This window comes from Aotus nancymaae, unplaced genomic scaffold (genome assembly GCF_030222135.1).
Source record: "Aotus nancymaae isolate 86718 unplaced genomic scaffold, 86718_ANA_hifiasm-v0.15.2.pri h1tg000020l, whole genome shotgun sequence".
Classification (NCBI taxonomy): domain Eukaryota; kingdom Metazoa; phylum Chordata; class Mammalia; order Primates; family Aotidae; genus Aotus; species Aotus nancymaae.
In genome coordinates this window covers 39,099,449-39,111,624 of record NW_026988432.1, presented here as the reverse complement: position 1 = coordinate 39,111,624, position 12,176 = coordinate 39,099,449, and the positions used below count along the sequence as shown (strand labels likewise).

At 39.7% G+C, this 12,176-nt stretch overlaps 1 long non-coding RNA gene across 1 annotated transcript in view; it reads left to right on the top strand.

Annotated features, from left to right (window-relative positions):
- The window catches only part of LOC105709004 (uncharacterized), a 270,831-nt gene that overhangs the window by 246,383 nt on the left and 12,272 nt on the right, over positions 1–12,176 (top strand). The window contains exon 3 of the long non-coding RNA XR_001105416.2: positions 11,968–12,170. This is a non-coding gene — a long non-coding RNA (uncharacterized LOC105709004). The remainder of the gene's footprint in view (positions 1–11,967; positions 12,171–12,176) is intronic.

Sequence of the window (12,176 nt, the reverse complement as noted above, 5' to 3'; positions counted from 1 at the left end):
TCAGACCTTGTTATTGGCCTATTCAGGGATTCACCTTATTCCTGGTTAATCTTGGGAGGGTGTAAGTGTCCAGGAATTTATCCATTTCTTCTAGATTTACTGGTTTATGTGCACAGAGTTGCTTATAGTAATCTCTGATAGTAGTTTGTATTTCTGTGGAATTGGTGGCGATACCCCCTTTATCATTTTTTATTGCATCTATTCAATTCTTCTCTCTCTCTTTTGTATTAGTCTGGCTAGTGGCCTATCTATTTTGTTGATCTTTTCAAAAAACCAGCTCCTGGATTTATTGATTTCTTGAAAGGTTTTTGTTGTGTCTCTATCTCCTTCAGTTCTGCTCTTATCTTACTTATGTCTTGTCTTTTGCTAGGTTTTGAATTTGTTTGATCTTGCTCCTCTTGCTCTTTTAATTATGATAATAGGGTGTCAATTTTAGATTGTTCCTCACTTCTCATATAGGCATTTAGTGCCATAAATTTCCCTCTAGACACTGCTTTAAATGTGTCCCAGAGATTCTGGTACGTTGTGTCTTTGTTCTCATTGGTCTCAAAGAACATCTTTATTACTGCCTTCATTTCATTGTTTAGCCAGTAGTCATTCAGAAGCAGTTTGTTCAGTTTCCATGTAGTTGTGCAGTTTTGAGTGAGTTTCTTAATCCTGAGTTCTAATTTGATTGCACTGTGGTCTGAGAGACTGTTTGTTAGGATTTCTGTTCTTTTGCATTTGCTGAGGAGTGATTTGCTTCCAATTGTATGGTCAATTTTAGAGTAAGTGTGATGTGGTGCTGAGAAGTATGTATATTCTGTGGATTTGGGGTGGAGAGTTCTGTAGATGTCTATTAGGTCCACTTGGTCCAGATCTGAGTTCACGTCCTGGATATCCTTGTCAATCTGTCTTGTTGATCTGTCTAATATTGACAGTGGAGTGTTAAAGTCTTCCACTATTATTATGTGGGAGTCTAAGTCTCTTTGTAGGTCATTAAGAACTTGCTTTGTGTATCTGGGTTCTCCTGTATTGGATGTGTATATATTTAGGATAGTTAGCTCTTCTTGTATGGATCCTTTTATTATTATGTAATGCCTTTCTTTGTCTCTTTGTATCTTTGTTGGTTTAAAGTCCATTTTATCAGACTAGGATAGCAAACCCTGCTCTTTTTTTTTTTTTTTTTGCTCTCCATTTGCTTGGTAAATCTTTCTCCATCCCTTTATTTTGAGTCTGTGTGTGTCTTTGCAGGTGAGATGGGTTTCCTGAATACAGCATACCAATGGATCTTGACTTTTTATCCAATTTGCTAGTCTGTGTCTTTTGATTGGGGCATTTAGCCCATTTATATTAAAGCTTAATATTGTTTTGTGTGACTCTGATACTGCCGTTTTGATAATAGCTGGTTGTTTTGCCCATTAGTTGACACAGTTTCTTCATTGTGTCGATGGTCTTTACCATTTTGTACATTTTTGCAGCGGCTGGTACTGGCTGATCCTTTCCATGTTTTGTGCTTCCTTCAGGAGCTCTTGCAAGGCAGGCCTGATGGTGACAAAATCTCTCAGCAATTGCTTGTTTGTAAAGGATTTTATTTCTCCTTCACTTATGAAGCTTAGTTTGGCTGGATATGAAATTCTAGGTTGAAAGTTCTTTTCTTTAAGGATGTTGAATATTGGTCCCCACTCTCTTCTGGCTTTTAGAGTTTCTGCTGAGAGATCCGCTGTGAGTCTGATGAGCTTCCCTTTGTGGGTAACCCAACCATTCTCTCTGGCTGCTCTTAGCATTTATTCCTTCATCCAACCCTGGTGAATCTGACGATTATGTGCCTTGGGGTTTCTCTTCTTGAGGAATATCTTTGTGGTGGTCTCTGTGTTTCCTGGACTTGAATGTTGGCCTGCCTTGCTAGGTTGGGGAGGTTCTCCTGGATGATATCCTGAAGAGTGTTTTCTAGCTTGCTTTTATTCTCCCTGTCCTCTTCAGGTACACTGATTAAATGTAGATTAGGTCTTTTCACATAATCCCATATTTCTTGGAGGCTTTATTCATTTCTTTTTAGTCTTTTTTACTCTAATCTTGCCTTCTAGTTTTATTTCATTGAGTTGGTCTTCGATCTCTGATATCCTTTCTTCTGCTTGATCGATTCAGCTACTGAATCTTGCTTATGCTTCATGAAGTTCTTGTGCTGTTTTTCACCTCCATCAAGTCACTTATGTTCTTCTCTAAGCTAGTTGTTCTAGTTAGTATTTCATCTAACCTTTTTTTAAGGTTCTTAGTTTCTTTGCATTGGGTTAGAACATGTTCCTTTAGCTCAGAGAAGTTTGTGATTACCCACCTTCTGAAGCCTGCTTCTGTCAATTCATCAAACTCATTCTCTTTCCAGTTTTGTTCCCTTGCTGGTGAGGCATTGTGACCCCTTGAAGGAGGAGAGGTGTTCTTGTTTTTGCTGATTTCATCCTTTTTGTGCTGGTTTCTTCCCATCTTTGTGGATTTATCTACCTTTGGTTTTTGAAGTTGGTGACTTTCAGATGAGGTCTCTGAGTGGATGTCCTTTCTGTTGATGTTGCAGCTATTTCTTTCTGTTTTTCACGTTTTCCTTCTAACAGGCCTCTCTGCTGCAGGACTCCTGGAGGTTCACTCCTAACCCTGCTTTCCTGGGAATTACCCATGGGGGCTGCAGAACAGTAAAGGTTGCCACCTGTTTCTTCTTCTGGTATCTTTGTCCCAGAAGGTATCCACCAGATGTCAGCCAGAGCTGTCCTTTATGAGGTGCCTTTTTGGATATATGGGGGTCAGGGAGCCACTTGAGGAGGCAGTCTGTCTCTTATTAGAGCTCAAGTGCCATGCTGGGAGCTCCGTTGTTCCAATTAGAGCTGCTGGGCAGGAACATTTAAGTTTGTTACAGTGTAACTCACAACCACCTATTTTCCCAGGTGCTCTCTCCCAGGAAGGTGGGGTTTTATTTATGAGTCCCTGACATGCTGCTGCCTTTTTTCAGAGATGCCCTGCCCAGCAAGGAGGGAGTCTAGTTACAATCTGCCTGCAGAGGCTTCACTGAGCTGCTGCGGGCTCTGTCCAGCTGCTGTGTAAACATCCTTGCGGTTTTGTTTACACAGGTAAGGTTAGAACTGTCTTGGTAATGGCGGACTGCCTCGGTAATGGCGGATGCCCTTCTCCCCATGGAGCTTGACCATCCCGGGTCAAGCTCAAACTGCTGTGCTGGCTGTGTTACTCTCATGCCAGTGTGTTTCAGATTGCTGGTCTTGTTGGGGTGGGATTCACTGAGCCAGATCACCTGGCTCCCTGCCTTCAGCCCCCACTTTTTCAGGGGAATGTGTGGCTCTGTTTTGAAGTCATTTCAGGCACCAGTTAAAAAGCCACCCAGATTTGTGCAGGTTATTGTGCTGGAAACCCAAGGCACTTGTCCACCAGCAAGAGTCTTCTGGTCTGTGGGCTGTAAAGACTGCGGGAGAAGTGCAGTATTTGAATCAGAGTGACGGAGTGGCTGTAAAAGCCACCATGGCCTCTCTTGGGTAAGACATGGGGTCCTCTGGTCCACTGTACTTCTCGGGTGAGGCAGCACCCCACCCTGCCTCAGCTCACCCTCCTTGGGCTATACTCACTGTCCAACCAGTCCCATCGAGATGCACCTGGTACCTCGGTTGGAAATGCAGTGATCACTTGTCCTCTGCATCACTCTCACTGAGAACTGTACTCCGGAGCTGTTCCTATTTGGCCATCTTGGTAGAGCTCTCCTCAATTTCTTTAATTCTTGTAACATACCCATAAGTTGTACCCATAAGTATGTTGCTCATTTTATAAGTGGGGGACCAAGGCCCAGAAAGGTTAACAAGTTTATCTAAAGTCACACAGCAAGTAAGTGTCAGAGCTGGGATTCAAACCTAGATGTTCTGACTCTGAAGTCTGTGCTTTTAACCATTGTTCCTTTCACAGGGGAAAAGATTTGTATCCTCTGGATTAATTTTGAACAGGCGTATTTTTGTAAATTTTCACTAGTTTAGGAGTACCTAATTTTGGAATTAACCATCACCCTGTTTATTATTTTAAATACTGACAGCTTTCTTTTTTTCAGCAACTTGCTCTTGAATAAACCCTTTCCTATGATGGGGCTTTGACACCCATAAACCTGCACTGATTGTGGAGGGCTATGCATTAGAAATGCTGGGTATGCTTTGGAGGCCATAGAAAATATGTAGTCTGTCATACCTGAATTAATCCCTCAGTTCTCTGTACCCATGGGAAAAGCCCCAAACTGATTGCTGTTTTGTATTTTTGGCTGTTTGATATTGTCAGACTATTCCCAACTCAAAATCTCTAGTGGGTCTTCACCTCCAGCTGCACTGAGTTTAAACTTTGACAAGATGTCAAGACCTTTCATTATCCCACTATTTCCCACACAGTCCATCTGCTTGGTATGGGCTAGCATCCTTACTTCCCATTCTATCTTCCATACATCCAGGTATTCCACCTGTGTTTGTAAGGCACAGCACAAGTTCAATTCCTGTATGTATTTCCCCCATCATTGAAATCTTCAGGTTACTTTTTCTGAACTCCTTTAGCATGTGTTTTCTGCCATCCAACTCCACTCATGAGGACAGAATCTTATATTTTGTGTTTTTTTAAAAATATGTTTTATACACATCATCTCAACTAGATTGGATAAGTCTTGAAGAACAGGACTATGTCTTTTCTTGCAATTCTAGCCTCCATGTTAGGCACAGGACAGGCACTCAATCAAGAAGTTGACCCCTTGGTCATTCATTTATCATCCACCTTCATTCTCCTTTCACCATGAAGGGGACCATGCCTTTGTGCCCTCACTTCAATGGATGCTTCATTACAGCACTAAGTCCTCCAGTTATGGACTTGTAGCTCTATTGGTGGCCAGCTGCAGGCCACCAATTAACAGTCTCCCAAGAAAATATAGTTTCTGAAAAACATGAAACAGGGTGTCATATCCAGTCAACATGATGCAATTGCTTATTTTGGAGAGAGGATAAAAACTTGAAACATTCATGCTGCTCTTGTGAAAAACACTAGTAACAAGCACCAATAACTTGGTCGTGGTGTGGGTTGTATTGGGTGATAGTGTCAGGGATGGGTGGTCATGTGTCTTTAGGGTAAGGTAGGTTCAGATGTCTGCTAGGTTTTTAGCACAGAAGTAATAAGTGTGAGAAGTGATATATTTTTTAAAAAAACTAGTTTTTCACTGCAGTGTTTATTTTCCTTGATGATGATGATGATGGTATTCAGTGTTGATAGTATTTTGACCTTTTTCAGGCTTTCACATATAGTGTCTCACAATATCCATGTAATATACACAGAACAGGTAGAATCAGCCCAGATCCACAAAACTATTGGAGTCCCCAGCAGTTAAAGAGATTTGCTTAACTAAATACTAAGACCTAATTAAATTATTTTAAGACTTCCTAACTGCCCTTTAAATCATTTTGATTTTAAACGTCACATGATTCAGTGGGAGAAAACCCTGACTGGTACAATACACCTGAGTTTATAACATAAGAATAAAATAATCATAAAATATTTAGTGTGTAACTAGACTTTGCTTGTCCTCAACAGCAACTGATCAACTAGCAAACATTAAAAATTATTGAATGTCTTATGTGCTCAGCATAAGGAGGAACTTAGTATAAGGGTCTTAATAGCATTTATTTCGTTTTAAAAATCAAATGAAAAATTTAAGGGATATTCTAAAAAAAGTTACAAAGCAAAATGGGCAGTATTTTTGCACTATGGTTTTTATGACTTTTTTTTTTCGTAAATTATGAGTGTATAACCCAGTATTGCCCAATTTTATGTTGTATTTCTTTCATGGGTGGTAGAGATCATATATCTTCTGGATAACCTGGTCCATTAGCTGTTATAACTTCATATTGGCATCTTTCAGAAAAAAATCAGTTTTGCTGTGGCTGGTGGCCATCTCTGACCCTTAGTTACAACTGACCTGTCACTACCCACATCCCACAGTAACATTCTTGTTGATAAACAGTCCTTGTTAATGAATTTTGACCTATTGTTAGTATCAACAGATACATCATTTACTTTACTAGTTATTCATGTCATGCTTAATTAATTCCAACCTCTGAAGATTTCCTGAATTCTAAATACTTTGCTTTTGGACAAATCCAGTGAGGTGAGTTAGGCCTCTCTCTCTTTCCCTGAGGGACCATCACTGAGTCTCTCAACTATCCTCCTGGGAAGCTGATTTTCCTGTAAATCTGTAGGAGAGTATATGTGCTAACAACTAGAACTGGGAAAACATTACCTACTTTATTTTCACAAAGTAGTTCATGTTATTAGAGCTGATGCTGACAATAGCCAAGGTAACCTGCCACACTTTGATTAGGAGAACTTGGAAAATTTTCTCTCAGAAAAGTTTTTATGCAAGACAAAATAGTTTTTAAAATGAAGCAAAGGAAGCATGCTTTGTGTTTTATTCCTGATGGACTGGCATTTCCCCATGAAGGTCTCAGCATGCGTGTGGCTATCACCACACATTTGGCAGCCATGACCGTCATAGCTTTGGAGCGGTGAGATAACAGAGCAGCTTGCATGGTGAGATGCTTCTGCTTGACTTCTGGTTGTCATCCAGGTTCCTACTCCATCATCAAGATCCAATATGTTGAATTGTAGAGAATAAGATTATGAAAGCATTCATTCATTGTCCTAAAAATTCATCAGAACTTATGTGCCAAAGGCATCTATGGGAAATAGAGCAATTTTTAATGCCAAGTTGAAGTTACCAAAGAGCATTCTAACTAATAGACCAAGTTAAATGCTAGGAATCTCTACAAGGTAAAATTTAAAGGTTCCAGATTCAGGGTTTTAGGGACAGGTCTCAATCAGAGTTCACTGTTAACCAGGGCAATCAAGGTTAGGAGAGGATCAAAACATTATAATGCATGGCTTTCTTAAATTGTACCATGCTAATGATGTGATATTTATATTTGTATGTTTTTGTGTGTATTTATATGTGTATGTTTATATTGATAAGAAAAGATGGAAGGAAGAGGCTTACATTGTTACCATGGGACCATGACATATAATTTAATTTTCATTTTATGTGTGTGTTCTCTGTCTTTTCTTTCTTTCTCTCTCTTCCTCTCATAGATAGTGTGTTTGGAATATTGGGAAAATATTATTTTAAAAAAGTCATCTTGAAGAAAGAGCAATTGATGCCTAGGACTACACATTATGAGAAAGACACAGCTGATGCATTTTAGGATATTAAAGATATGACAGACTTTGTAGAGAGGCTAGGCCACAGATATCCCTAGAAGATCAGTTTCCCCTTGTTCATTTCAGCCCACTTCTATGTGCTCAGCTCTGCACAAAGAACTATGGAGCTATGATGAACATGGTGGCTCACGCCTGTAATCCCAGCACTTTGGAGGCTGAGGCAGGCAGATCACTTGAGGTCAGGAGTTTGAGACCAGCCTGGCCAACATGGTGAAACCCCATCTCTACTAAAAATACAGAAAAATTAGCTGGTTGCTGTGGCGCATGCCTGTAATCCCAGCTACTTGGGAGGCTGAGGCATGAGAATTGCAATGAGCCAAGATCACGCCACTGCACTCCAGCCTGGGTGACAGAGTGAAACTTCATCTCAAAATAAATAAAAAGGACTATGGGGCTAATTAAAAAAAAAAAAAGATGAAGTCCCCTCATTCATGGCAAACTTCTAGAGAGAAGACAGATACACTGTGAAGATGATGGTGCATTGAGCAATATCAGCAAATATCAACATTGTGGAGAAGCCAGGAACAGGCCAAACTGGCTGTGTTGTGGTTAATTTTGTTCCAGCATAATCTTGCCACTGCTTGCCCAACTTGTACTTTGTTATCCTTTGATCCATTCATGTATTACTCATTGAGCTTTTATGGCACAATCCCCAAAACCAAGGCTTCAAACATGAACATGTTAAAAGGGTCTATATTTTCCCTGAGATCCCATCAGCTCATGGCTCTCACTACATTTTTACTGGCCAGGGTAGACTGGAATTCTTCAGTCTGGAAGGTGATACTCCAGAGAAACTCCTCAGAGCAGTCAAATGACAACTCTGCAACCCAGTAGCTTTCCCCTCAGAACTAAGAACAATTTCTCTTTGATACATTTTTCAACATTGGGCATTTGCTGATGCCTTAGAGAATATATGAAAAACAAGACAAAACATGCTATATTAGGAGGTTCACAAAACCTTGGAAATTCCTGGATCTTTACCGAAGAGCTCCAGCCAGAAGGACTTGCTTAACATCCCCAGCATATCTCTTACGCATTTACTTTCCTGAGAAAGAAAGAAACTCTCTGCTAGAGGCAAGGAACTAGTCATAGGAACAAGGACTAATCTTACAGAACACAGTCATTCAAGGAAAGAAGAACATTTGCTATTGGAATTATAGTCCACTGGATTTGACAGAGATTTACTAACCCCTTTTATGTTCAGTGGGTAGGCAGAAGACTTAAGAGGAATGAAATTACCTCTCTTTTAAAGAACTTTTAGGAACACTGGATACAAATAATCTTAAATTTCATGAAGGCAAGGAATAGCACCTAAAAGAGAGTTTGGCACATAGTATGTTCCATAAACATTTTTGGATCAAATAAGACAGAATATGTTAAGTGTTGGAAGTATGGTCTGAACAAACATCTCTGGTTATTCAGAGAAAGAAGACATCACGTTTCATTGGAAGGGGCAGTGGGAGTTTCACCAAGGAGGAACCTTCTGTGGTTCATGGTAAAGAATAGAATGGAGGAAAGTAGAGATGGGAGGGAAGGGTGTTTTATAAACAGGGATGACATGAGCAATGGAGAGCAGCCTAGAGCTTGTCAAACACAAGAACAGGTACAGACTACAAAGACAGGTCAGGCCATACTGTGGAGTGTCTGCAGTGCCAGATGGAGCAAATGCCTAGACAAAGGTGAAGATAGCAGTGAGGCCATGCCTTTCCTTTTGCCTTTCTTTGTTATTACTGGCAAAGCTAGAGAAGATCATACGAGACACAGTTTTAATGGATCTCTTGGTATTAGTACCAAGACCTTCCTTCTTGATTTCTAGAGTAGCCATTATACATTTTTTTCAGTCTCTCTCATATCCCTATGTCTATTCATTATCTCATATGATTACATTGCCCCTCTGTGTTTCCCTTTCTGGCTGTCTCCCTGTCCCCAAGTTTTAGTGTGATGGAAAATAAAATAGTAAGGTGACATGGTATGGGAAGGATGGTACACATCTGTGCTGCATAATACTTGAAAGAAATGTTAAGGAGTTTTGATATGTTGATGGTCAGATTTTCTCAATGTTTTTTAGAAAAAAATATGGAACATTAGGCAAATGCTGACTTAGTAAATTAAAAAAAAAATAAGCATATCCCAGCCTCATTCTGCATTTCCTGGGAGGCAATCCTGTCATTTTATACCACAGGAGAAATCTCAATGTCTTAAATCTTCATAACGAATTTTTGCCAATTCTTAAGGGGTGGAAGAAGGCAAATAAAAGGAAGGATTTGTCAGCTTTGGTAGCCACATCTGGGGTAGACAGTGTAGCCCAGACACATGTGAAATCCCTAAAATTTCTCTTAACCTTTCAGGCATCCCATTGTCAGTGAGCCCTCCCACATCAGTTACTGAGATGCAGTAATAAGCCATGCCCTATCATTGTTTCTAATGTCCCATGTTTCTTCCAATCTGGTTCCTTCTCCATCTATTTCAGGTTTCCAGAACCAAAGACTCTCACCTTCTTAGTTCTGTTTCTCTTTCATAAAACCTACTGTTACATTCTTTTGCCACTTCAAAGTAAACATGGTCGATGTCAGTTTAACGTAATATATCCCAGGAATACATGGCTTTTAACCCAAACCAAAGCCTTAAAGAAAAATCTCCTTGATGAATTTAACACTCTGCTTTCTCAAGTCCTACCTAGTGCCCAGAGGATTTAGCAGCTTTATCTCTTAGCTGTATACAGGCAAAAAGCTCTTGGAAGGATTCACACTTTACAAGAATGGTCTTGTTACCAGTTTTTCTAAAACCATTAGCCAATCTTGATCAGTCAAGATTTTGTGTTTTAGTCTTACTGAACCATTTTTCTCCCTGATTCACACCTTTAGAATAACTCCCACTTGCCTACTTCCAGCCGTCATCTGTAACACTCATCAATGATAGGCTAAAAAATCACCAAGTTCCTTTGCTCTTGACTGAGATCATTTTCTTTCTTTTATTGTTTTTAGATGGTGGTTATTGTCTTTCTTAAAGGTTCTGAATCAAAATATCTTTTTTATATTACTGAAAAAGACAAATTCAATGAGTTGAATTTGTTTTAACAAAGTTACTTGCTTTTGTTCCTTAGTTCTGTCCTTCATCAACTGCTAACACAAAGAAAGAACACAAAAGTTCACATTTTAGCTTTAGAATATCTATAGCAGAATAGGAAGACTGGTTGGTGGACACCATATCAGATAAATAATTTGACCGAACACTTTGGTATTTGTATTATTCAGGGTTCTCTAGAGGGACAAAACTAATAGGATATATATACATGTATATACATGGGAGTTCAAGGAGAGGCAGTCGGAGTTCCAAAACTGAAGAACTTGAGGTCCGATATTTGAGGGCAGGAAGCATCCAGACAGGACAAAGATGTAGGCTGGGAGACTAGGCCAATCTCTCTTGTCATATTTTTCAACCTGCTTATATTCTATCCGCACTTACAACTGATTAGATTGTGCCCATGAGATTATGGGTGGGTCTGCCTTCCCCAGCCCGCTGACTCAAATGTTAATCTCCTTTGGCAATACCCTCACAGACACACCCAGGATCAATACTTTGTATCTTTCAATTCAATCAAGTTGAAGCTGAGTATTAACCATCACAGTATTTACTTTTTTTCCCGAAAAGCAATTCTTGGATCTACAGGAAGCACAGCCGTGAGTTGACATCCAGATGGGCTCTAATTCAAGAGATAACCAGAGGGAGGCCCAGATACCCCAAAGCAATGGGATTACACCTTGTCTTGAACAGATGGCACAGCCAGAGACATGGGATTTCCTAAAATGCAACCAAAAAAATTTTGCCTTAGTGTAAATGTGTTAAATATTAACATTATTATAGATAATAGTCATCAAAACCTAACTTCAACATTGACACGATGTGGAACCATTAGAGCCCTTTTGAATGCCTGATGCTTAAGTGAAAGTATGCAAAGTGGTCCTTTGAGGGGATAGCACCAAGCTTAGGAAAGTAAATTCCTTTAGCAAAATGTTAGCCTTGTGTGGTCCCCACTTCCTTCTAATGTACAGTCACTCCTGAATGGGGCAGTGGGAGTTCAGAAAAGGGAAGGTACAGATAGAGTCAGGCAGCCTTCTCATTGGTTTGTACAAAGGTAACTTAGGTCTAACTCAGTTAGGCAAACATGCTATTTACATACCTGCCTCTACACCTTTTCTCATGCTGATCCTCTGCCCTTTCACTATTTTTCCATCACGTCCATTGAGTCAAAACTTCTCTGGCCTTTAGATATCCTCAAGAGACGCTTCCAAAATATCTGAAAATTTGATGCTCTAATATTAACTTTTGTTTCACTGACTATCCATCATATTACCTGGGAAGGTTTTATTTGGCTGCATTATTTGGTATATTTCACATGTATATTTTTATCTACATAAATTGATTTCTGGGCTCAAGAATTCAAACAAACTCACACATTTTTCTTTGTCTTGGATCCTTCCTTTCATCACATGGCATATGACTTAGCATATATATGAATGTGTGCATATTTACACAAACTACAGAATATATACATACGTTACCTATATCTGTATCTACACAGATAAAGATGCATAATATATTTTCTTCAATAACCAGTAGGAGTGTATTACAGGGAAGTAGACTAACACTCAGTATGAAACTAGCAATTACAATGGTTCAATAATGAAAAATGGCTTTCCTTTTCAGGCTTTGGTACATTCTATTCGTCCATCCACCGTTAGGCTGAGTTTCCTCACAGGTGACGTGATGTGATTGCCTGAAGAAAATGCAACCTCTCTTTTCCCGCATAGAGCTTCTTCCTCTTAACAAGGTGAGGTGTACTGGAAACCTAGACGATAACCTCATAATTCCCTCTGCTGCTTTGTAAAGTCTACTGCCTGCAACAAAAGGTAAGT